Below are 25,262 nucleotides of genomic sequence, written 5' to 3' on the forward strand. Positions count from 1 at the left end.
ATTCAGTCAGGAGTGTTCATCAGATAACTCATCATATTTACAAAAGGGGGATCTTGTTTGAAGTCTGCCTGCGGAAAAGAGATGAAATGGAGCTGTGAATTAAATGAAATAATGGATCATTTGAAAGCAATATGAACTGGTGTGAGCTCCAATTGCAGAAGTATTTACCGGTCTGTTGATCAGGGGTGGTGAGTCCTCATTCAGGTCTAGAAAATATACAAAGAAGCCGAGAAAGTGAAAGAGAGAAAGAGAGACAGAGAGAGAGAGTTGGATTAGAAATAAGCAGCGATGCGTAAGAAGCTTCGGCTATTTAAATTGCATTTAGTTTGTCACAATTTGTCAACAAATGTGAAGGTAGCATTCTTTATCTGTTTTTAAAGTGGGGTTTATTGTTAGTCACGATCTGAACTGTTGGGCAGATGTTTCCAGTTCTAATTCTAAATCACTTATCCCCTTGTGTCAGGTTTGGTGATTTATCTGCACTTTGATAGATAAACAGATAATGAAAGTAAATTGATGATTAAATCTCTGCATTTCCTGTCTGACAGCACTTTTATTTCAGTTAGGAGGAACAGCACACACTTTATATAAAATAATTTAAATCGTGTGCTTTCCTGTCCTATGAGGACAAAGCCGTTCCCTCTCCACAGCTGTGTTACTGCCTTCTACACATTTAAGTTTTCTCTGTCTCTTTCTAATTCAAAATAGTACATAATTCTGCATATTATTGTCATTGCAATATGCAATATCACTGGGAATTTTAGTTTTTCAGCAGAAAAGCCAATAATCCTGTCAGTGGGTTTATTAACATTAATTGAACTTGTTAAAATGCATTGACTATAAAAAGAGGGAAATGATAAGCAAAACTCTTGCAGCTGCAGACACATTTGCACAGAATCAGGAAGCCTAGAGGACGGGAGCCAGTGTGTTTCCCTCAGTCTGCCGAGCATCACTTTCTGGTCACTGTACCATGTGGGGGCTGGCGTGCGGTACAGTATTGTCATCTCAATCTGCCTGCAGTCTGTCTTGTTGCACCAGAGATGCTCAGAGCTCGAGTGAAGCAGTTAGAGAGGGGCTTGTAATTACAGCTGGATGGTCAATACACGTCATACACAGAGGAACTGCAACATCCATCTGCTCCTGCTGAGTGTGCTTCAAGGAATCTTTCATTTCATAGCTGGGATTTTGTAAACAAAGTGAAGATTCTTTGCAAGAGAAAGCAGCGCTGCATGTAATTATGCCAAGGTTATGTTGGAAAGGCATCAGATGAAGAGAACTGTCAGGATCTGAAAAATCAATTTGAAAGAAGACAGAAATGCAACGGCAATTTCACTGAGGTGTAAGTACCATTTCAAAAGCTAAAAAGTAATTTCACGCTGGCAAAAACAATAGAAAAAAGAACAAAGAGCAGTTAGTTGATTTAATGGCTTTTAAAAGATCTAGATTACAACAGTAAAGATGTTTACAGTAAAGATCTATTCTCTGAAAAATAGCTAGAAAAAAAACAAAAAAAAAAACATGTAGCATTTACTTTGAATGTATTTGCGTATATATCTATGTAAACATTTCATTAGCATGAAATCATCCAAGTGAAATGTGCATACTGGACAAGTCAACAGAAACAGAAGTCTGTAAGTGGCAACGGATGAATACTGTGTACAACACAATGCCTTATATTTTATAGGTTTGATACAAAAGCAGGTTAGAAAAAGTAGCGTAGCTCAGATGTTCACCTGCCTGTCTCACTTTATTCACAGGGACATACGGGCTAGTCTGACGGAACTCGTTTTTAAATGAACAAGTAAGGAAAAAATGAATTAGACAGTAAGTTTTCAGCAAGTAAGATTAGTAACTATCCTGAAAACATGTTTTGTTTTATACCTTGTTATAATATAATATAATATAATATAATATAATATAATATAATATAATATAATATAATATAATATAATATAATCCTGCATTGGTTGATGCCCTGTCTGGGGAATGCTGCATGTTGTTTAAATGCTTATGTGGGTTTTCACCACAAAGTCCAGGCATCTCCTGAACTTCACTGAGATACCCCATATGTGACTATGGAAAATAGATAGAATGTATAATATAATATAATATAATATAATATAATATAATATAATATAATATAATATAATATAATAATCTGCGGTGGGCTGGTGCCCTGCCCAGGGCTTGTTTCCTGCCTTGTGCCCTGTGCTGGCTGGGATTGGCTCCAGCAGACCCTCGTGACACTGTACTTAGGATATAGCAGGTTGGATAATGGATGGATGGATGGATGGATGGATAATATAATAATTCCAGCAATGGCTGTCACCATGTCTGGGGACTGTTCCTGCCTTGCACCCAGTGATGGCTGTGGTAGGTTCCATCTTCCTTATGATCCTATTCTGGATAATTGGGTTTGGGAAATGGATGGAACATATAATATAATATAATATAATATAATATAATATAATATAATATAATATAATATAATATAATTCTTCAATCATCTGAACCAGTTTATTTGAATACAGAGTTGCGAGAGGCAGAAATATTCTTGGCAAAATCAAGCACTAAACAGGAGTAAATCCGGGGCTGCTGCCTATTGTTTGGAGGGCACACTTGCTCACACACCCACATAAACTCAGACAGTGCCAATCCTGAATTAACAATTAACCTAACCTGCACATCTCAGCAAAGTTGAGAAGATGCTTGGATCTTGTGGCGAAAACCCACATAGACATTAAAACAAAGAACAAACGACCTATAAGAACTGACCAAGTCAAGATCAGAACTCAGGACTCTCCAGCTGTGAGGAAGCACCAACGTAGACATCCTATATTATATTATATTATATTATATTATATTATATTATATTATATTATATTATATTATATTATATTATATTATCTGAAATATACTGGAATACTATTCAGGTTTGATTCTTGCTGTATGCCTGATGCTGTCACCCTCTCGTAACCCTGTAATGGAAAAGGTACGGTCAGAAAATGAATACATGGATTATAAATTAATGTTACATGATCTGCAATGAACTGGTAAAACACTGAGGACCAGTTCTTGCTTTGATTCATGGTGTTTCTAGAAAAGGCTGGGAAAAGCAGGTTCTGAAAATGAATATATGAACATTTTTAGCAAATAACAATGAAAGTCAGATGTGTCTGAAATAGAATTTAATCTACATTAAACGTTCTTATTAATCTATATTGAGCATCATTCGATTTTCAGAGCACTTAAGGGTTATGAGGAGCCAGTGTCTTTCTTGGCTGCATCGGGGCAGGGTGTAAGTTAAATTTGGATGAAGTGCCACATTCACAATGACTCATAAAAGACCAGTTTAAATTCACCATTTAGCCTAATTTGAACATTTTTGGGATTTAGATTTGGAGTATAAAGCAAAAAAAATAATACAAAGACAAGAGTGAGAACATACATGTGTTACAGTATAGCAGTCCAATTACAATTTGAACACTGGACTATGGAGCTGTGAATAAGCTGTGCTAACAACTGTACCACCATTCTATTCTGTTCTATTCTATTCTGTTCTAAATTGACATTAAAAAATATATTACATAACAACATTTGATAACTGACAGTATCAAACCATCAATTTTCTAATACACTTTTCAAGTTTGGGGTTAAAAGGTCTTAGAACCAATTCTGGTAGCAAGAAATACAAGGCAGAAACACACCTTGGATGGAATGGCAGTTTATTATATTATATTATATTATATTATATTATATTATATTATATTATAGATAGATAGATAGATAGATAGATTATACTTTATTTGTCCAAAGGGGAAATTAAGGTATTATGTTATTTTGCCAATACATATCTTGCAGTGCATTAAATTATATAATAAATGATCACATTCAATTTTAATTTATCATAGTTTAAAATTTTCACTTAAAAAATAATTTAAAAAGTTCAACCTCTAATTCAAGCCTCTGTCACACTGTGCTGGCCTAACAGAAGATGTAGTGCCCTCTAAGCACAGAGCTGCACTGTGAAATAATCCAAATGGCTTATAACAGAAGCTGAACAGTTTTGGTCTTTATGTGTGATTCAGTGAGGACAGCAAAGGTCACACTCTAATTTTTAAAACTTTTTACAGACAATTTGCTATTTACAGAGAGAAGAATATCATGACTTCTTTTGAATTCACAGTTAGACGAGTTATGTGATCCATCCTCTTCCCTTTTATTTTTAAAAATCTACCAAAAAAAAAAAAAACCTACAGTAAAGATAAAAATGAACTCTGCAAAGCCCAACTTGATTTTATGCCTACAGTGTTAGTATTGACATTGATGTCTCAATGGCAACGAGGCATAAGAAGTGCACTTAGCTTTATCACAAATAAATTATTTCAGGGCTAACCCTGACAGAAGCCTCACTTCTTTACATCCAGCTTATAGCAGTCTGTACTTTTTCACCTTTGCTTTGCTTTCCTTACTAATGATAAATAACGTTACCTTGAAGAACTTCAATGAAAATTGTTTATCTGACTCACAGAGCTCAAGGCTGGAGACTTTTCGCTTGAGCAGAGTACTCTATTCAAGGACTGTTAGGAAAAAGAACAATTTCTCTGCTTTTTTCAATTTACATCTACAAAGATATGACACTTAAGATTCATAATTTAACAGTCTTTTAACATGTTGTATTTAAGGTAATTAATATCTAGTCAAACGGTTTTCTTTCCTTTATTTTTCCAATCTTAAAAAAATAATTTTACAAAATATTAGGTGTGAGTTCCAAGAAAATTATGATTTGCACCCATCTTTATTTATGATGTGCCAGACAAATCATCATATGAGATTATTTTCTGCTGCACATACCAATAACCAAACATGCGGTTTATTTTAGTCCTTTGTTACACATGGAATAGTATGGCTGTGTGCAGAGAGAAAAGGCCTCATTTCACTTGGGGTGTTGTGCAGTGGCACAGGATGTGTCAGGGGATCCTGTTGTCATCTCCTGTTTTTATCAAGAACTCCCAGTGGAAATCTGATGCAGGGGGTAATCAGAGAAAAGAACCATGTCAGTAAAAGCACATCTTGCTCAGAGAGGTTGGCAACAAAACAGAATGACTGCCTCTCACTTGAGGGATAGGAACAAATTTATAAATTTGATTTCAGAATGGGCCCCCTCACTTTTCTTATATTGTGTAAGGTTGCAAACAATCACTAACATGTTAAAGTGGTGTATCGGAAGCAGTGTCTTAAATGCTTTTTAAGAGACATGTAAATTATTAGTTTTGAGGTAGGCATCATATATTATTAGTAAAACAGCTAATGCCAAATAAATATCATGTGACGTAAAAAAGGAGGCATGCTATTAAATCGGAGCTTCCTAATGTGTGAGGCCCACATTACTTGGACACGTGTTAAAGAATACAGCTGGACCTTTACTGGTGAAAATTAAAAAAACGATAGCTTATGAAAATGTATATCAGTGTCGTGGAGGGTTCCCTTGCTACCTCGAGGAGTAACCATCCTGGATTGGATCCCCATGCCTGGTGGTTGGCCATATGAAGTTTGGATGTTCTTGATGAATCTGTTTGGGGTCACCTCTTGTTACTTTGGTTTTCCTCTCACATCTTCAAGTTTATGAGGGCCATGTATGAATCTGAGTCCTGCAATTGACTGGTGCTCTGTTCCTGGTTGTTTCATACCTTCTGACTCTGAACTGGATTAAGCAAGTCTGAGTATGTATTGTTAATCTAATTGTATGGAAATATTTAACAGTATGTGCATAGTTTGTCTAAGGTAGGTTTGCTTATATACACCCCAAATTAGATTATGAAGATTTGGTTAATGAAGTGTTCGGGGTTGGCCTTTAGGAGAAACTTGTCCTTGCACCCAATGCAACTAATCCAGAATAACCCAACAGACACAAAAAGTGGTTAAAAGAAAGGTGGTTTACTAACAAAAATAATAACTACAGCCGAATAGTGGCTAAGGGAGGGCTTAAGGTGACTAGCCAAAGGAGAAAACAATAAACTTAATAAACAATAAACACTTCTTCACCCCCTGACCACTAGATGTGGTGCCTATCACCCTTTCCCTTGTCAATCACACAAAACTACACTCTCTTGTCAACTGCAATGTCTTCTTTCCAGTTTTCCTAGCATGTCATGCTCCTACTAGTTAAATCCTCATCTGACTCTCCACCTGACTCTAAGTTCAAAGCCAGAAAGAGCTTCTAAGGCCCGGTGAGGTATCACTTCCAGTTATATCACAATAATCACTTCCTGGGTCAGAATTAGTTTAAGAAACTCCTGACACTGCCCTTCTAGCACTCACTGTAGCAAACTATGTGGGTCAACAAACCCAGAATTTCTAATTCCATGGAAATAGAATCCTCTTTTTGTAACTGCTTGTTATCCTACCCATAAGCCCATCTTGAGTTATCTTTTTCTGAAACTGTTTTTCCTGGTGAGGGTCGCGTTGGCAGCAGGCCTTGCAGGTCATCCCAAACTTTTCTGTCTTCAGCATACAGAAATCCAGCTCTTCCTGGGTATATCACAGGTATTCTCAAGCCACCCAGAAAACGCAATCCCTCCAGCATGTCCTGGATCTGCCACATGGACTCCACCCAGAGTGATGTGCCAGACGTAGTTCTAGGGGGAGCTGCTTGGGGGATACCCTTACAAAATGAGCCAACGACTTTAACTGGCTCCTCCTAATCTGGATGAGCAGCACCTTTACTCTGAGGATTCCCAAATCGCTAAGCTTCTCACTTTGTCAGGAGTGTCAGCCCAACCACCCTGCAAAGGAACCTCATTTCTGCTGCTTGTACTCACAATTCCCTTCTTTCAGTCATTACATGTAGTTGTAGATTAAGGTGGATCAATCGGTAGACCTAGAGTTTTGTCTTTTGACAAACCGGTACAGCATCTACAGAACTTGTAAATTTGCATAATCTCAGATTTAAACAAATTATTCTAAATGGTAAATAGTTTTGAAATTTTTCCAGGATTCATCTGTGCTACCACTGCTGCTGCCTTACGGAGCTTTTCTGCAAGCTATGTAGCAACGCAGTGCAGCACTCATGTGGTGCACTCCTTCTCTCTCCTACAGTTTTCAGTTGTGTTTTGTACTTGCTACTGATTGGTTAGTAAATGAGTTTTTATGCTTTGTGCTGTCTCTTTTGAACATCTTTTGCTGTGTGTAGCAACTAAATCTTTTGTCATCCACAACTCAACCGTGAGCTACAATGGTACAATAAATATATAAAAATAAATATTATAAATCCCATTAAGGTGAATTAAATAGTTTTTATATCTTTATTACATTATACTATTAAACACATTTTCCATGCGCATCATATCAGATAACCAACAGAAACAACATCTTCATCATATTCACTGACATATTCGTGTTCCATATACGTGAATGCAATGCCTGTGGGCTCTGATTAATATGTGAGGAAGTGGAATGACTTTCGCCTTACCTATACATCTCGTAACATAAGGATTTCTAGAGCAGAAATTACTCTACAAGTAATTATCATAAAACATAAGGTTCAGCTGTGGAACAATGGTTAGTTACTTTGCCATTTATCTCTTCAGATGTAAATTTCTAGTTATGTAAGGAGTTCTGCAAAAGAACGATTACAAAACTCAAGACGTGCTTGTATTTCATTAACTAGAAGGTGCCACAGTGGGCAGTGGTTAGTGGTGTTGCACCTTCAAAGACCTGGGCTGGTTTTCAAGAAGTCACTGCTTTTAATTAGTTTGAAAATGTTCTCCAGTTTAATGTCAGTATATTGTGGGCAACAGTTAATTTGTTTGTGCGAGTAGGAAGAAAAGATTCCAAAAGATTCCAAAAATAGGAGTTTTGATAAAGTTGGAACTGATTGCGTTATGCTAATTGTTGTGAGTCCTGAGGTCAAGATGTGGCTACCGGTTACCAGGCGTGTGGTCTCAGAGGTTGCGGCATCTGACGTCATGTACACAATTGGTTAGAAGCTCGGCACTGGCAACAGCTTCTCTTTTGAATTTGCTGATTAATCTCTGTGCAGATCTTTTGGTTAATTACTTCCTAGTTTAAAAACTTTGCTTTTGTTATTCTGACCTTCTGATTTGTAATCTTTCTAAGTTTCCCTCATTCTTTTGGTGTAATGTAGCTCTGTAATTGGTGGTTTTCAGAACTGCAGATCATGAAGTTGCCATTACCTTTTGTAATTACAATTTACTTTTGTTATTATTATTTTATTTTTACCATTCTTGTGGGTATGCTTGGCAACATTTTCTACCTTAGTTTCTGGGATTACACTGGCATCTCTATGGGCATATTTTCAACGCTAATTATGTGTTGGAGTGAAAAGTCACTCAAAAAGATCACTTCCTTATTCAACCTGACAGAATTCAAAACATTGAATATTTTCTTATAATATCTGGATCTTGATTCTTGCCTGTACTTTTTGACAATGACCTTTGAATCACGTTCTTGCTTTGCTTTCTGATCACTCGTCTTCCTGGTTTTTACCCTGTTTTTGGTGTTTTTGAATTCATCTCTTCTCCTTTTAATGAAAACAAACCTCTGGCTTCTATACCTAGTATAACATTAGACACCTTGACTTTTAGTTAGCAACACACACTTCTACTACCCCAATTGCCAAGTTGGGCTGTGCATTTGTGACCGTTTCAAAACAGATTACACAAAGGACCACATCTGCATCAGTACAGCAAGTGGACACCAGACGTAGCTTTCCTACTGTATTTATGCTGCCGTTTTTTGTTATTTACATGTTTCTTTTACACATATATAACAGTTTTACTGTTTAAAAAAATTCAGTGTTTTTGGCTCATTTATCCAAGCGGTAAACATAACGCTAACAAGGTTAACTGAGCTTTACTCACAATAGATAGACAGATGGAAGTAGAAATATTGTAAAAGTGTTTTGATTGAGGTACAGTTTGATGCTGCTTATTTACTTTTCTTTTTGTTGATTTTTCTGAATATTTTTACACAACAATTCATTAGATGACAGCATCTAAATAGCACATAAAACTCTTGGAAGTAACCCTGTCATTCTCTGTTCTAATTAGTAAAATGTTGTGGTTTAAGTGTAGCAATATTTGCCTTTTTCCTGTTCATCTAGTTGTTTTTTAAGAAGGTAGAATAATTACTTCAGTGACGTGTCACATCTGCCAGCACAGTAACCTTTATCTTTTATAAACTGTACTTTGCAAACACAGCCATTTCATTAATGGTAAGCAGAGTTACCACAAACGGCTGAGGATTTCTAAGAACTGTTTGTTTTCTGTATTGGAGATTCTCATGACATGTTTTTGTATTAAATTGAATCAGCTGTTACAAATATATATATAAATGTCATACGAACCCAGAGATATTACCAGCTATTTAATATGAAGAAATAATAAATAAATAATTTATAAATAATTTAGAATTATTTCTAAATGCACGATCAGTGATCAGACATAATAATTATATACACACCACTGTGATGTTTTGGTCCATTAGCATTTAATATTAATGTCATTCTCTAGCTCAGTCTTACTTAGAGAGTTGTTTGTGCTGTATATTTTTTGCAAAATAAAAATATACACAGTATTCTCTTAAAAATTTCAAAGACCATTTTCCGTAAGAAAGACTCCTTAACATTAGTAGCATCATTATAAAATAGAAAGGAATAAAAATAATTAATTTAGTTGCTTTTGGTTATTCCATTCATGCCCTGGGGTTTTAATGCAGTACTACATTTCAATTCAAATTGAAGTTTTCATGTATTGCACTTTGACTGAATATAGGCATACAAATATTCACTATAAACTATAAAATTGTTTTCAAAATTGTTACAATACAACCTTTATTTTATATCGTACCCACTGGCTAATAGCAACAGCTTGAGCTGACGTTTAGTTCTTCCTCTTCTTCATCTTTGTCCACTTCTATATTGGGTCAATGTGCCTGATCAAGCTTCTCCATACAACTCAGTCCTGTACCCAGTCAAACGCTTTTCCTTCAGATCTTCTTTTACTTTATCCATCCACTTTCACTCCCGCCTCCCTCTCTCTCTCTTCCATTCCCATCACTCTTTCACCAACATATTCATTGTCTCTTCTCATCCTATGTCCATACTACTTCGGCCTTCTTTCCTGTGCTTTTTACATTTCTCTCCCATTTGGGTTGTAACCCTGATTGTCTCATTTCTTATTCAGTCTTTTTTGTGTAACACTGTAACACTTTTAACTTCTTTTAAGAACATTAGAACAATCTTGATGAGAACAGACTATTCAGCCCGACAAAGCTTGCCAGTTCTATCCATTTAATTCTTCTAAAATAACGTCAAGTCAGGTTTTGAAAGTTCCTAAAGTCCTACTGTCTACTACACTACTTGGTCACTTATTCCATGTGTGTTTGGTTCTCTGTGTAAAGCAAAACATCTAATATTAATGCCAAATTAATACTTAACAAGTTTCCAACTACGTCCTGGTCTTCTTGGTGAACTCATTTTAAAATCACAGTCTCAGCACAATTTACTAATTCTCTTAACAATTTTAAAAAATACAGTCATGTCACTTATTAATTCCCCTTTGCTTAAACTGAAAACTCTCAGCTTTTTTAATTTTTCCACATAATGCATCCCCTGTAGCCCTGGATTCAGCCTAGTTGCTCTCCTCTGGACTGTTTCCAATGCTGCTATGTCCTTTGTGTAGCCTGGAGACCAAAACTGCACACAATACTTCAGATGAGGCCTCACCAATGCATTATAGAACTTCAGCATAACATCATTGGACTTGTACTTGACACATCGGGGTACCATTATGTTAGACATCTTAATGGCTTCTTCTCCTGTGCTTCCTTTACTGGCCAAGTCCTGGCTCCATACATCATTGCTGGTCTTTAAAACCTCACGTTTAACATTCATATTAACCTTAGGTGTAATAAAGAACACCATCCCGGGACACTTAACACAGACACATACCTGTAAAGAGCTGGAATACAGGCAGGTTAAGTGACTTGCTTAGGGTCGCACAGTGCAATGAGAAGAGGTTTGGAATTGGCAGTTTTGAGGTTTAAAATGCAATTACTTAGCCACAGTGAACTAATGTATTAATCTGAGAGTGTAACATCATAAAGATTCAAATGACACAACAGGATATTATTTATTGTTGCAATACGTTGCTGTTATAATTCTGCCTGTTACTGCTGTGATAAACCTGCCAACCAAAATGAGCTTTTCAGACTGCAGCTCATTAAGGAAGGATTTATTTTCAGATTCTGTAAAATCGTTTGCCTTCCATCATCTCTCATGACACCTATTCATAACAAACTGAGTGATTTAAAGGTCTATCCTTCTTTTAGATGGTGACTTACTTTTACTTAATTCAACAAAACTTGTATGTACATATTATTCAGGATCAAGTAGTCCAAAACTAACACCAGTAACACTTTAAAGGAATACTCCACTCACAAATGACTTTCTTTTCTGTTACTTACTTCCATACAGTTTGTAGCAATGGCCAATTCTACTTTCCTTGTTCTAAAATGTAGGATTATTTTAAAATGCACATAGATGATAAAGAAGGAGTTTTAATTGTGCAGCCTTCCTTGTATGCTGTCTTAAAAAGTTAAGCCTTTTTAGATCTCGTAAAGAATGAACAAAGACTCTGTAAATATCTAACAAAGATTTGTATGTGTCAGAAACAGGCAGTCTTTTGGGAATCACTAGGACAACAGAGTATTCTTTTCCAGCCCTGTGAGGCTCTGTGCCAGCAGCCCTTGGCATCTTACTTTGTTAGGGCATCTGGTAGTTCAGTAGCAAGTAAGGAGACAAACACAAATATTCTCGTGCAAAACAGTACAGTGTTTATTATAAAATGCATAGCAGAACAAATAACTAGTGCAAATAGAAACCGTGCTTATCATAAATTCATCTTAAATCGCTGCATGTAAGTGTTTAATAAATATTTAAAATCAATAAAATACCATTTTTCAATCTGTAATGCGAAAACCCTTCTTCCTCAGGAATCCCAAATGAGAACCCCTGGTGAAGTCCCCAGCATAATCGACCAGCTGGGCACTGCCTCTCCCTAACAAAGACATCAACAAGATCCAAAGTCTCTCCCTACCTCAACCACCTTGTTGCTGCAACCCCTTTGATCCACATTCTCTCTCTATTACTTCCCTCGGTCAACTCAAAGAGTAATCCATGAATCCTTCCTCTAGGAATCCTCCTACTTCCCCTACTCTTCAAGGAATCAGAAGCAGGTTCGACCATTTGCTGTGTCAATGACTTGACATCAGCCCAGTGTCCTGCTCTAAAACAAGCATCAGCAGCACCAGCACTGTCCATCCTGTCTTTCAGAAAGGTTTACACATTATCTGCTCCTCTTACGAGTGCTCTATTATTTTCCTTACTATTTTTTGCTTTCTCCTGTACCTATTTATCCCACACTGTGCGAATCACCAGACATTGTTGTGGTGCAAATTGCTTCCATTTGCTACTTGGTCATTAAACCAATATATACCACTATTAGCTGCATGTGGTCTTTGGGACAAAAAACAACTTAACTAAGTTTTACTATATTGGTGAACTTGTAGAGGCGTCAGCTAAAAGGGCCGGACAGTTCGAGTCTTATATGAGTGTTCTCCACAAGGGACTTATTTAACAATATTTTAGTAAAAATACACGTGTTTAGGATATTGTGAGCATATAACATGATGACTTCTCATGCAGATCATGCGACACACGTAATGTGACAAATTTTTTTAATGGATGTTTTGATATTCTTTGCTGTTGATTGATGTCGGTCACCATTAACTTAAACTGCATCAGGTACTTTTTTATTACTAACGAAAACATGAGATTACAATTTTTTCTCATACCCATCTACAAACTTCATGGGGTAAATAACATCTCTCTATTATAAAAAAAAATCCTGGGAGAGAAAGACTAGGGAGACGAGATGTGATCTTCACGTGAAGATCAAGGAAGACACTTAAAAGACTGTCCATGGAGCATCTCACGGCGACCTTAAACATGAGACTTTTTGCCAAGAGATTGACCCAGGACCGTCTCGCAGAGATGTAGAACATGAGATTCTTGCAAGACATGCCCTACTTACAACCAATATCAAATAAGACCATGGGCAGCAAAACACTCAGTCGTGTAAAGGCTTTGAGCACAAACAGATCCAGGGCTCTCAGCACATATAAAGCGTATAAGGACAATACATTATAAATGAAACGTCGACGACTAAGCGAAGAAGAAAGAGCAGCGTGGAGAAAAGAGACTCAAAGTGCTGGAGAGACAAAAAAGAAAAAGAATAATCTAGGTGCAAATTCAGAAAATAAGGAAAGTAATTATTAGCCCAGAACAAGTGGAACTGAAAAAAAGCAGGTCCAATTAGGCTTAGAATTAAAAGACAAAGAGTAAAAGACAAAGTAGAACTTCATAAAGACGTTCAAAAACGTTGGCGCTGTACACATGCAGAGCAGGTTAGAGATTATAAAAGCAGTGGAATTCGAAAGGCTCAAAAAAAAAGTTGCCGCAATACAAATGCAGAGAAAGTTAAAGAATATGAAAGCAGGAAAATTAGAAAGTATCAAAAAATAAAAAGAAAGTAAAGATTGCAGTAGCGCAAACAAACAGAAATTATTACTTGGAAAAAAGGAAAATAATCACCATGGACCAGGGGCTTCATGTATAACGCTGTGCGTAGAATTCACACTATATCATGGCGTACAGATAAAAGCAGAAATGTGCTTACGCACAAAAAATTCCAGATGCATAAATCTCTGCATACGCCAATTTCTGCTACATAAATCCCGGTCAGCATGAAAAGTAACGCACGTGCACACGACTGCTGTCCCGCCCCAACTCCACCCAGAATTACACCTCTTTGAATATGCAAATCAATATAAATAGCCCTTAAGCTCAGCCTTTTGTGAAAAGGCAATAGCAAAAGCAAGAGGGAAAATTGAAGAATTTCAGCGAATACCAAGTGGAGGCAAAGAAAAACATACTATTTGTTGGTTTAAACAGTGATATAAACAACAAAAGGAAGTTGATCAAGTGACAGAGTGTCGGAGAAACTCGAAAGCTCACGTTCACAAAGTCGCACAGTGCCTGAAATACAAAAGAAGTTGTCAGATGTCAAAGTCGCCGTTAAAAGGCAAGTCGTAGCCCACCATCTGAGTGTCATATGAAAGCTTATTAGGGTACAGAGAAAAGAAAAAGGCACACAGTGGGGAAAAACGTGAAATATCAACTTTAATCTCTAAATTTCCACTTTAATCACGTAGTTTATTTTGTCATTAAAGTAGAACATCATAAATTTAATCTTAAAATCGTTTAATTTACTAGTTTCTTAATCCCATCGTAACTAAAGTAGCACATTAAATGCTTTGTTTTGTATTTGATCTTCTATGTGTTCTATGTGTGTGAATCACTACATGCTTACGGGCTTTCTCTTCCTCCGATAGGACACAGAATCCATTATATTCGTGATATTACAGCTCTCTAAATAATTAAAATACTGAGATGTATACATGATATAATTTTCATGATGACAGGAGTTAAAGCATGTTATTAAAAACACGGTGGCGCAGTGATTTTTCATGTCTCACACAAGATGCCTGCTGTGCTGTGTGCTACCTTCAATGAAATAATTTATTGCAGCAGTACTGTCTCTTTCAAACGTACTAACTTCCAATTCTTGTCCTTACTTTTCTTTCTCCAAATACCCAATCACCACACAATCAGCTCTGTAACAGACGTTAAGCCATCTGTAAGCTTAGAACGCAGATTTTTCAAAACTTTTAAGAAACATCGAAATATCTTCGTAGTACGTGTTTAATTATTCTATCCTTCCAATGTCGCGTCAGCACCAGCAAGCATACAGCGCGAGGCAGGAACAATCCGTGAACGGAGCGCCAGGTCCTCGCTATAGTTAAAATTTTATCTGTTTAATATAATAAACATATTTTGCTGCATTTCATCTTAAAATTATATCGTCATCATATGTAAATATGTGCTTTATAATGTGTCTCAGGGTGTGCAATATTAGAACTGTTGTGCAAGTTTAGAGTGAGGTGATTGTACTAATAAGTACAAACAGTTCTACAAGGAGCACTTAAAGGACTGATTGAGTGCGTTTATAGTTCTTGGGATGAAACTGTTACTGAACTGCGAGGTCTGTACAGTAAAGGCTCTGAAGCATTTGTTATATGAGAGCAGTTCAATAGACAGCATGGCTGAGGCAGCGTGTGCTTGATGCTGTATACCGATAATTCTTTTTCCGATCAGCTGCTGTACAGCTGTGATTCACACTCAGATACAGTGATAGAAATACTCCAAGTGGTGCAGTGAGAGTAACAACACTAAAGCAGTTATGGTATTTGGAATAGTTTGACTATTCTGTGGACCATCATATTGTTACAGGTTAATTACAATCAGATGCATTAAACTAATAAACAATATGTGGCTAATTTCAGTGTATTTATAAAGCCGTGTCAGGGATGTGGATGTAAAAAAGCAAGGATAACCACACAGGAACAGTAGCACTGCTTTGATGCTCGGTGCTGCCAGTCTTCAAAACGAAGCAGAGAACTTGCATGCAACAGGGTATGAGCTACCATGGAAATGTGCGTGGCTTTACTCCAAATTTTGGTTTTATACATCTCGATTTGAACGTGGAAACTTTCTAACGCAACATTTTTGTGAGTACGCACCATTATTACATAAGGCCCCAGCTGTCATTGAAAAAAAGCAGGACAAAGCAAGGTCAGAAATAGAAGACAAAGAGTAGAAAACAAAGTAAAACATCATAAAAAGGTTAAAAAACAAGGGGGCCAAACACATGCAGAGCAGGTTATAGATAATGAAAACAGTGGAATTCAAAAGACTCAAAAAAAACGTAGGCATGATACACATGCAGAGCAAGATACAGAATATGAAAGCAGAAAAAAACCAAAGTGTCAAAACAAAGAAAGTAATTATTACTCAGAGAAATAACGAAAAGGCAAATAGAGATCGAATATATGGACATAGGTGATATGTCAGAAGTATGTAAATATTGTAAGGCTTTGATGTTTAAGTCAGAGAATTTCAAAAATGGAGTTTACCTCACATGCATTTATTGGTTACTTTGCAAAAAAATTATTAACTGCTGATGATGTAGATCATTTTGTCTGTGCTGAAATTCCAAACAAAGAAACCTATCCTGAATTATGGTACAAAGTCATTAAACACATGTCTCAGGGATCTCATTTAAAATATTCAGCATAATGGGACTTGAAAGATTCCAAATATTGTTTTTAAAGAAGTTCTGAAATAAAAGTGAAACTAATGAAATAGCAACAATTCAAAGATAAAGATCAGTAAAAGTGTGTAACTGGAAAACCAAACACGGGGGTTGGCGAGCAAAGCGAACAGGGGGCGAAGCCACCTAATATACAAAAATATTGTTTTCCTTTAATTTAGAGACTACCTATATTGCATCTATTAGTTACTTACATAATAAGAGCTTTATTTAGTCTAGCACTTGCAAAGCACCAATTTAGTGGTTATTCATCTCCATTTCTATTTCTGAAATATATCTAATTAACTTCTAGCAAATAATAAAACAAGGCTTCTACTCAAAAAGTGGGCTGCAAAAGCACATACTATTGTCCTTATGATTCCCAACGGACTACCTATTACCCACACATCAGATTCAAAATCTTTATTAGTTATTAACAAAGTCTTAGTTCATTCTTGATGACCTTACATTTAGGAATGAAGCCCATAAGACAGTATACAAGAGAAGCTGCAAAATTAAAAATTCTTCTTTACTTAGACTAGTTTTGGATAAAGATAAATAATACTATGTTTAAGAGCAATGAAAGTGAAACAGTGTTTGTGTAATCAACAGAAACCTAATAAGCCATTTAGTTAAACAACTTCACTTTGGGCATTTGGATGTTAGTCAAAGTTGTATGCTGTGAGTAGGTGAGACATAATATGGCTCTCAACTGTCCATACAATGTTATGAGACTTGTGCACACTTAATTAATTGTTAGGAAATAATCAAATAATTGTCTTGTACCAACAGGTTATTTTGCTTACACTGTCACTAGCTTTTAATATGTCACATTGCTGAAAGGGATGACAATCTACTTTTAACGGTGCATCTCTTTTACAAAGATTCTTTTGCTAACACTTTTTTGCACAAGCCAGTAGTTTGATGGTTATCCCCTCACTTGTAGGGCATTTTGATTATATTTGTGACTTTCCTAATATTTTTTGAACTTTTGAAGCTAAAGCCTCATTTGGCCTGGAGTAGTACAATGCCAGCATGTAGAACAGAATCTCAGACTGCCTTGCAGTGGTCCTTATCAAGGCAGGCTGGCCTGTTTTGTGACTCAGTTTTGGAGTTCTCACACCTTTGCCACTTTGTGTGCTGTAAATCATATACTGAGATTCCAGTCACTCAATAGGTATTGACTAAAATCCCACTTTTTGCTTTTTTGCCACCAAAATGTGAGGCTCCATGCCCGAAGCCATGCGGTACCTTTCATTTACCAAAGCATCAAGTAGTTCATAAACTAAAGATGGACTAGGGCAATTGAGGACACAGCAACAGGTGCAAAGTGCATGTTAATTAACATCCAAAGAAGACAAGCTGTCCAAAAGTGTAGGGTAATAAAGTAAATCATCAATAAATAATGCTCCAAAAAACAATAGTGCTAAAAGATAAAACCAATAAACAAGCAATCCCAAATAATTTAAAAACAGGAATTAAATCAAAGTCAGAATCAGTTTCTCCCATCTCTTCCCCAGTGCTTCTCCCTTTCTCGCTTATCTCTTCTGCTCACCTTCACAATGTTCTTTGTAGAGCTGAGACACAGAAAATATGGTCCTCAGTCTCATCCCAGCCACCTCTGTCAGTACCCGTTAAGACCCACAGAGCTTGGCTCCTTCTTCCTGTCGCCTCCATTGGTTACCACTGAATCCTGGAGTTTGTTTGTCCCTGCTCTAAATTCTCAGCAGGTGTGATCTGCCATTCCCTGCATTTCACCATGAGGCATCTCCGACCACTTCAGCACTTTTCCCCTGTACTATATCCACCCGATCCTGCTCTCTCTTTCTCTTTCCTCAATTTCTCTCTCCTTTTCTGACATACTAGGACCTTTTTCATGCTTTTGAATGTAGGTGCATCTCCTAACAATCCATGGAGTGTTAATGAGAGATGGCTGCACTGATCATCCTCATGCACCTGAATGAACATTCAGTCCATTCCCCCATTATGCGTTCCTGTACATAGTTATACTCACACAATCTGAGCTGCACTATTTTTATAAAATCCAATTATAAACCCTGGTCCACCATGGACCCCTGGCATGCTAGGCCACACACCACCCAACATAATATTCTAGTTCACACAGAAGGGATGCTTGCTGCTGGATCTGTACAGACCTGAAAGCCAAGGTCCATGGCTTGGACCTTGAACAACCACATTAAAATTAAAGAAACCCAAAACTTTCTTAAAACCAAAAGATTTTAAAAGAATGTAAATCTTTAAAAATCAGTTAAAACAATCAATAAATAAATGCAACGTTAGAAGTCCATGATTCTCAGTCCTTCCATGGCTTGGATACATAGGTTCCTTCCTTCTGGCACCAAATCTTCTTGCTGTTGTCCTCATCTTTGTTCCTCACTACTGCTAGTCCATCCCATCGCTGCCACCATTTTGTGATGCCCCAGTGCCAACAACGATGGGCATTATCTGTTTTCTGGGATCTCAATATTCACAAACTGAATATTGACCAAGGTGAGTAGAACAGACAAGCGAGAATTTAAAATCAAAACATCCATCCATCCATCCATCCTCTTCCGCTTATCCGAGGTCGGGTCCAGGCCCAGACTTCCCTCTGCCACTTCTTCCAGCTCTTATTGCTCCCAGGCCAGCCGGGAGACATAGTCCCTCCAGTTGGACGTGCCCGAACACCTCACCAGGGAGGCGCCCAGGAGGCATCCTGATCAGATGCCCGAGCCACCTCATCCTCTATGCGAGGAGCAGCGGCTCTACTCTGAATGACTGAGCTTCTCACCCTATCTTTAAGGGAAAGCCCAGATCGGAGGAAACTCATTTCCATCCTCTGGTCCCCATAGCTCATGACCATAGGTGAGGGTCGTAATCGACTGGTAAATTGAGAGCTTTGCCTTACGGCTCAGCTCCTTTTTCACCACGACAGACCGATGCAGAACCCGCATCACTGCGGATGCCGCACCGATCCGCCTGTCGATCTCACGCTCCATTCTTCCCTCACTCGTGAACAAGACCCCGAGATACTTGAACTCCTCCACTTGGGGCAGGATCTCCCCCAACCCTGAGAGGGCACTCCACCCTTTTCCGGCTGAGGACCATGCTCTCGGATTTGGAGGTGCTGATTCTCATCCCAGCCGCTTCACACTCAGCTGCGAACCGATCCAGAGAGAGCTGAAGATCACGGCATGATGAAGCAAACAGGACAACATCATATGCAAAAAGCAGTGACCCAATCCTGAGTCCACCAAACCGACCCCTTCAACACCCTGGCTGCGCCTAGAAATTCTGTCCATAAAAGTTATGAACAGAATCGGTGACAAAGGGCAGCCCTGGCGGAGTCCAACTCTCACTGGAAACGGGCTCGACTTACTGCCGCAATGCGGACCAAGCTCTGACACGGTTGTACAGAGACCGAACAGCTCTTATCAGGGGTCCGTACCCCATACTCCCGAGCACCCCCACAGGATTCCCGAGGGACACGGTCGAATGCCTTTCCAAGTCCACAAAACACATGTAGACCGGTCGGGCAAACTCCCATGCACCCTCCAGGACTCTGCTAAGGGTGAAGAGCTGGTCCACTGTTCCGCACCAGGACGAAAACCACACTGTTCCTCCTGAATCCGAGGTTCGACTATCCGACGGACCCTCCTCTCCAGAACCCCCGAATAGACTTTTCCAGGGAGGCTGAGGAGTGTGATCCCTCTATAGTTGGAACACACCCTCCGTCCCCTTTTAAAGAGGGGACCACCACCCCGGTCTGCCAATCCAGAGGCACTGTCCCGATGTCCATGCGATGTTGCAGAGACGTGTCAACCAAGACAGTCCTACAACATCCAGAGCCTTAAGGAACTCCGGCGATCTCATCCACCCCGGGCCCTGCCACCAAGGAGCTTTTTGACCACCTCGGTGACTTCAGTCCCAGAGATGGGAGAGCCCACCTCAGAGTCCCCAGGCTCTGCTTCCTCATTGGAAGGCATGTTAGTGGGATTGAGGAGGTCTTCGAAGTACTCCCACCGACCCACAACGTCCAGAAGTCGAGGTCAGCAGCGCACCATCCCCACCATATACGGTGTTGACACTGCACTGCTTCCCCTCCTGAGACGCCGGACGGTGGACCAGAATCTCCTCGAAGCCGTCCAAAGTCGCTCTCCATGGCCTCCAAACTCCTCCCATGCCCGAGTTTTGCCTCAGCAACAACCGGCCGTCCGCTTGGCCTGCCGGTACCTATCAGCTGCCTCCAGAGACCCACAGGACAAAAAAGTCCTATAGGACTCCTTCTTCAGCTTGACGGCATCCCTCACGCGGTGTCCACCAACAGGTTCGGGATTGCCGCCACGACAGGCACCGACCACCTTATGGCCACAGCTCCGGTCAGCCGCCTCAACAATAGAGGCACGGAACATGGCCCATTGGACTCAATGTCCCCACCTCCCTCGGGACGTGGTTGAAGTTCTAACGGAGGTGGGAGTTGAAGCTACTTCTGACAGGGGACTCTGCCAGCTGTTCCTAGCAGACCCTCACAACACGTTTGGGCCTACCAGGTCTGATCGGCATCTTCCCCCACCATCGAAGCCAACCACCAGGTGGTGATCAATCAATCAATCAATCAGCATTTATTTATATAGCACATATTCATACAAAAACATGTAGCTCAAAGTGCTTTACAAAATGAATAGAGAAATAGAAGACACAATAAAAGATAAACATAAGTCAACATTAATTAACATAGAATAAGAGTAAGGTCCGATGGCCAGGGTGGACAGAAAAACAAAAAAACTCCAAAGGCTGGAGAAAAAAATAAAATCTGTAGGGGTTCCAGACTAAGAGACCGCCCAGTCCCCTCTGGGCAATCTACCTAACATAAGTCAAACAGTCCTCTTTGTATTTAGGGTTTTCATGGAAGGACCTGATGATGGTCACGTAGACTTCTGGCTTTCAGTCCATCAATGTTGGTGCATCATGATGCTTTGAGTAGGTGGTGGTGGCAGGCCGCCACCACAAAGAAACCGGAAAAGAAACAGAAGAGAGAGTAGGGGTCAGTATGGATTTTGGAGCCACTGTGAATAATTATTATGAAGAATTGAACATACAGAGTATCAGTATTAAGTTAAAGTGAAGTTATAAAAAGGCCATGTTAAAGTAATGTGTTTTAAACTGCTCCACTGTATTTGCCTGGCGAATTCCTATTGGCAGGCTATTCCAGATTTTGGGTGCATAACAGCAGAAGGCCGCCTCACCACTTCTTTTAAGTTTAGCTTTTGGAATTATAAGGAGACACTCATTTGAAGATCTAAGGTTACGATTTGGAATATAACACGTCAGGCATTCCGATATATAAGATGGAGCAGATTATTTAAGGCTTTATAAACCATAAGCAGTATTTTAAAGTCAATCCTGAATGACACAGGCAACCAGTGTAGTGACACCAAAACTGGAGAAATGTGTTCGGATTTTCTTTTCCCAGTTAGGATTCTAGCAGCTGCATTCTGCACTCGTTGCAAATGATTTATGTCTTTTTTGGGTAGTCCTGAGAGGAGTGCGTTACAGTAATCTAGTCAACTGAAAACAAAAGCGTGAATTAATTTCTGTGATGATTTGCGTGATTAGTTGACAGCTCGCCCCTCTCTTCACCCGAGTGTCCAAGACATATGGCCGCAAGTCCGACGACACGACCACAAAGTCGATCATCGACCTGAGGCCTAGTGTGTCCTGGTGCCAAGTGCACATATGAACACCCTTATGCTTGAACATGGTGTTCGTTATGGACAATCCATGACGAGCACAGAAGTCCAATAACAAAACACCGCTCGGGTTCAGATCGGGGGGGAAATCAAAACAATGGAGGTTTATTAAAACAAGGAGAATTTAAAGTGCAAAAGTTCAAAACAGTGCATTTTCAAAAATTAATAGATATCCAATTAATAAATCCATCCTTATAATCCGTACCATAAAACAAAATATGTCTTGGGGTGAATATCAAGAAATAAATAAATATATTTCAAAGGTGGAGAGGTAAAACCCTTTATGTTCTTTCCTATGTCTCTTGTTAGGACTTTAGGAATCAATGGAGCATAGCCCTCCACATCTCTATCCACCACACAGACCTGAACTAAACTGCTCACAGTTGCCGCAGCTCCCAGGGTGCCATGCCCTTCCACGGATGCCGATGTGTTCTTCACTCCATCTCTGGGCATCTCTACCTGCTTTGACACTTTTCTGCTGTACAAGATCCACCTGACCCTGCTCCCTCTTTCTATCTTTCCTCATTATTTTCTCTCTCACCTTTTTTGACCTGCTCAGACCTTTAATATCCTTTTGGGTATAGGTAATTCCCTTAACAATTTTTAGAGCACTAATGAGGTCCATGGTCTGCAGCTCCCTCCATCTCTCTTCACCACGCAGACCCAAACTGTACTGCTCATGCCGGCCGTGTCCTGAAACTTCCTTGTCTAACAAGCTTCAGCTCTCTACCTCTCTCTTGTCATCTAAAGTTCAGCCGATGACAGCCGAGACACATCATGGAATCTGTTTGCAGCACTCAGTTCAACTCTTTGTTAAATGGTCAGCCAGGCCGATGCTCCCTACCTTTCCTCTTGTTTCGACATTCCTCTCAACCAGCAATCACTTCTCTGTTTGATTCAGAAATTTTTTTCCTGTCAAACACTAACTCTTATCCTGCACTATCCCTTCTTTCTTTAATATAGTTCACCCCCAACGAGTGCCTGCTAATTACCTTGGCACTGTAGCTTCACAGTAATTGTCAATTAAGCCGGTGCACACATTCACGTGCGTGCCTCACAAGGCGGCACAAACTAAAACATCAGGTTACGAAAAAAACATTAAAATCTTTAATAGATTAAACGATTAAAAGACCCCCACGAACTTACCACGCACACACCTCCTCTGCATTTGCCATTATCCAATGTTCACTTTTGCTAATGATAACAGAATCGATGTCAGTATATAAATTAGATGAGAAATTTACGCACAAATCCCTGAAGGACTCCACTGATGCCTTGCCAATTATGGAGCATTCCCCTCTTATCTGTACTCTGTCTCCAGTCAATTAAAAAACTTCAAATCCAGTTTTCTAAGTTAACTCTTATGACAATAGCCTCTAGTTTCAAAATTAATCTGTTTGAATTTTTAAGTAAATGATACTGTATGCTTTGCTTTTGTCCAGTACCCCAGTTACCTCTTCTAAAACATTTAACATTGATTAAAAAGGGTCTCCATTCACTGTTTTTAATGGCTAATTATTAGAAACAAGAGTCATATCATGTCCTTCATCCCTCCCACCTTTGATGCACACCAATTTGCTTACAGGGCTAACAGGTCTACTGAGGACGCTGTTGCTGCTGCTCTCCATTCTACCCTGTCCCATCTCGAGCACCAGGGGAGCTATGCATGTTTCCTCTTTATTGATTTTAGCTCTTCTTTTAACACCATCCTCCCTCACAGATTGGTGTGCAAGCTGCTAGCTCTGGGACTCCTGTATTCCACCTGTATATGGATTAAAGACTTCCTGACAGACCATACACAAAGGGTTAGGGTGGGCCCTCACATCTCCTTGGCCATCAGCACCGGCTTTCCTCAGGGCTGTGTGCTGAGCCCTCTGCTCTTCACGCTGTACACACATGACTGCATCCCCGCCCGCCACAGCAACACCATCGTCAAATCTGCAGACAACACCACTGTGGTGGGGCTCATCTCTGGGGAGGATGACTCCGCCTACAGGGATGAAGTGTAGCAGCTGACAGCATGGTGCACTGACAACAAACCGGCTCCTGAACACAATTAAGACCAATGAGCTTGTTGTGGACTTCAGGATAAAGAAAACGGACATCAAACCACTCTACATCAGAGGGGACTGTGTGGAGAGGATGTCAGACTTCCACTTCCTGGGAGTCCACATGATGAAAGAACTGTACTGGGATGTGAACACAATTGAGCTGTCAAATGTGACAGAATGCTACACTTTTACTACAATTTCATTGACTAGAGACAAGATTATTTTTTTTAGCTTTGGCTCCTCTATTAGAGAGCTAACACTGCTTCCAATGAGAGTGCATGTAGAGTTAAGTCCCTTTCCTCTGTTTAAATGCTGTTTTAATTTACTTTTAATATAAGATACCCATCATTTTATTTGCTATATCTTCTTAATCTGGTTTTGGGCTGAGAGGAGCTGCAACATAATTTGGCTGCATTGGTCTCAAGGGCCAGAAGCAATTCTGAAGGGTGTGGCGATTGCGTTTTATGTTTTTTTATAAATGCAAAGTGTAAGTAATAGACCTTTTAATACAATTTCTGATCCTCTTTTGCTTATCATTTTGCTGAATTAAAATAGACTGTTGATTGGTGTAAGCAATAATCTCAGATAATTGCTACTCCATGTTATAATTCAAAGCTTTTATCAAAGACTATTCAGATCCCTCTCATTAATCCTGTCTGTCAGACTGAGACAGCTCTTTATATGTGATATTACCCAATGCATGTCTTTTATTTTTCAAACTGTTTCATTTGTAATGTTTTCTTTTCTGAGTAGGATTTCTTTCATTCCATTTGGACTGGTTTATACAATCTGTTTTATAAAGGATTTGCATGTATTAAACATGAAACACATTCACAAGGTTTGCAATATTACTATCTACATTAAACTCTTTCTATTAAGATTGAAAAACAAAACCTAAAAAAAGGTACCATTTTGTAGTTTGCAATAAACTCTTTAACAATTCAGTTCAGTAAATGTCTGTATAGCGCTCTTCACTAAGTGCAGGCTTTGAGTGCTTGTATGTATTTACAACTATAATATACTAATGGTACATTTTTTAAACCATGCAGCATTTGTCAAATGAAGTAAACAGTGCAACCAATTGTATTTTATTATATAATCTGCTGTTGAGGTATGGAGGGGCGGGCATGCTCCTAAATGAGATGATGGATGGTGTCCTGGGGGATCTC

The 25,262-nt window shown here is 39.0% G+C and overlaps 1 protein-coding gene across 2 annotated transcripts in view; it reads left to right on the plus strand.

Annotated features, from left to right (window-relative positions):
• Positions 1-806: 806 nt before the first annotated feature.
• Positions 807-25,262, plus strand: part of LOC120524009 (serine-rich and transmembrane domain-containing protein 1) — an 88,414-nt gene continuing 63,958 nt past the window's right edge. For both annotated transcript variants that reach the window (XM_039745806.1, XM_039745805.1), the window contains exon 1: positions 807-1,339. The gene's annotated coding sequence lies outside the window, so the exon portion shown is untranslated. The remainder of the gene's footprint in view (positions 1,340-25,262) is intronic.

The sequence above is a fragment of the Polypterus senegalus genome, chromosome 2 (assembly GCF_016835505.1).
Source record: "Polypterus senegalus isolate Bchr_013 chromosome 2, ASM1683550v1, whole genome shotgun sequence".
Classification (NCBI taxonomy): domain Eukaryota; kingdom Metazoa; phylum Chordata; class Cladistia; order Polypteriformes; family Polypteridae; genus Polypterus; species Polypterus senegalus.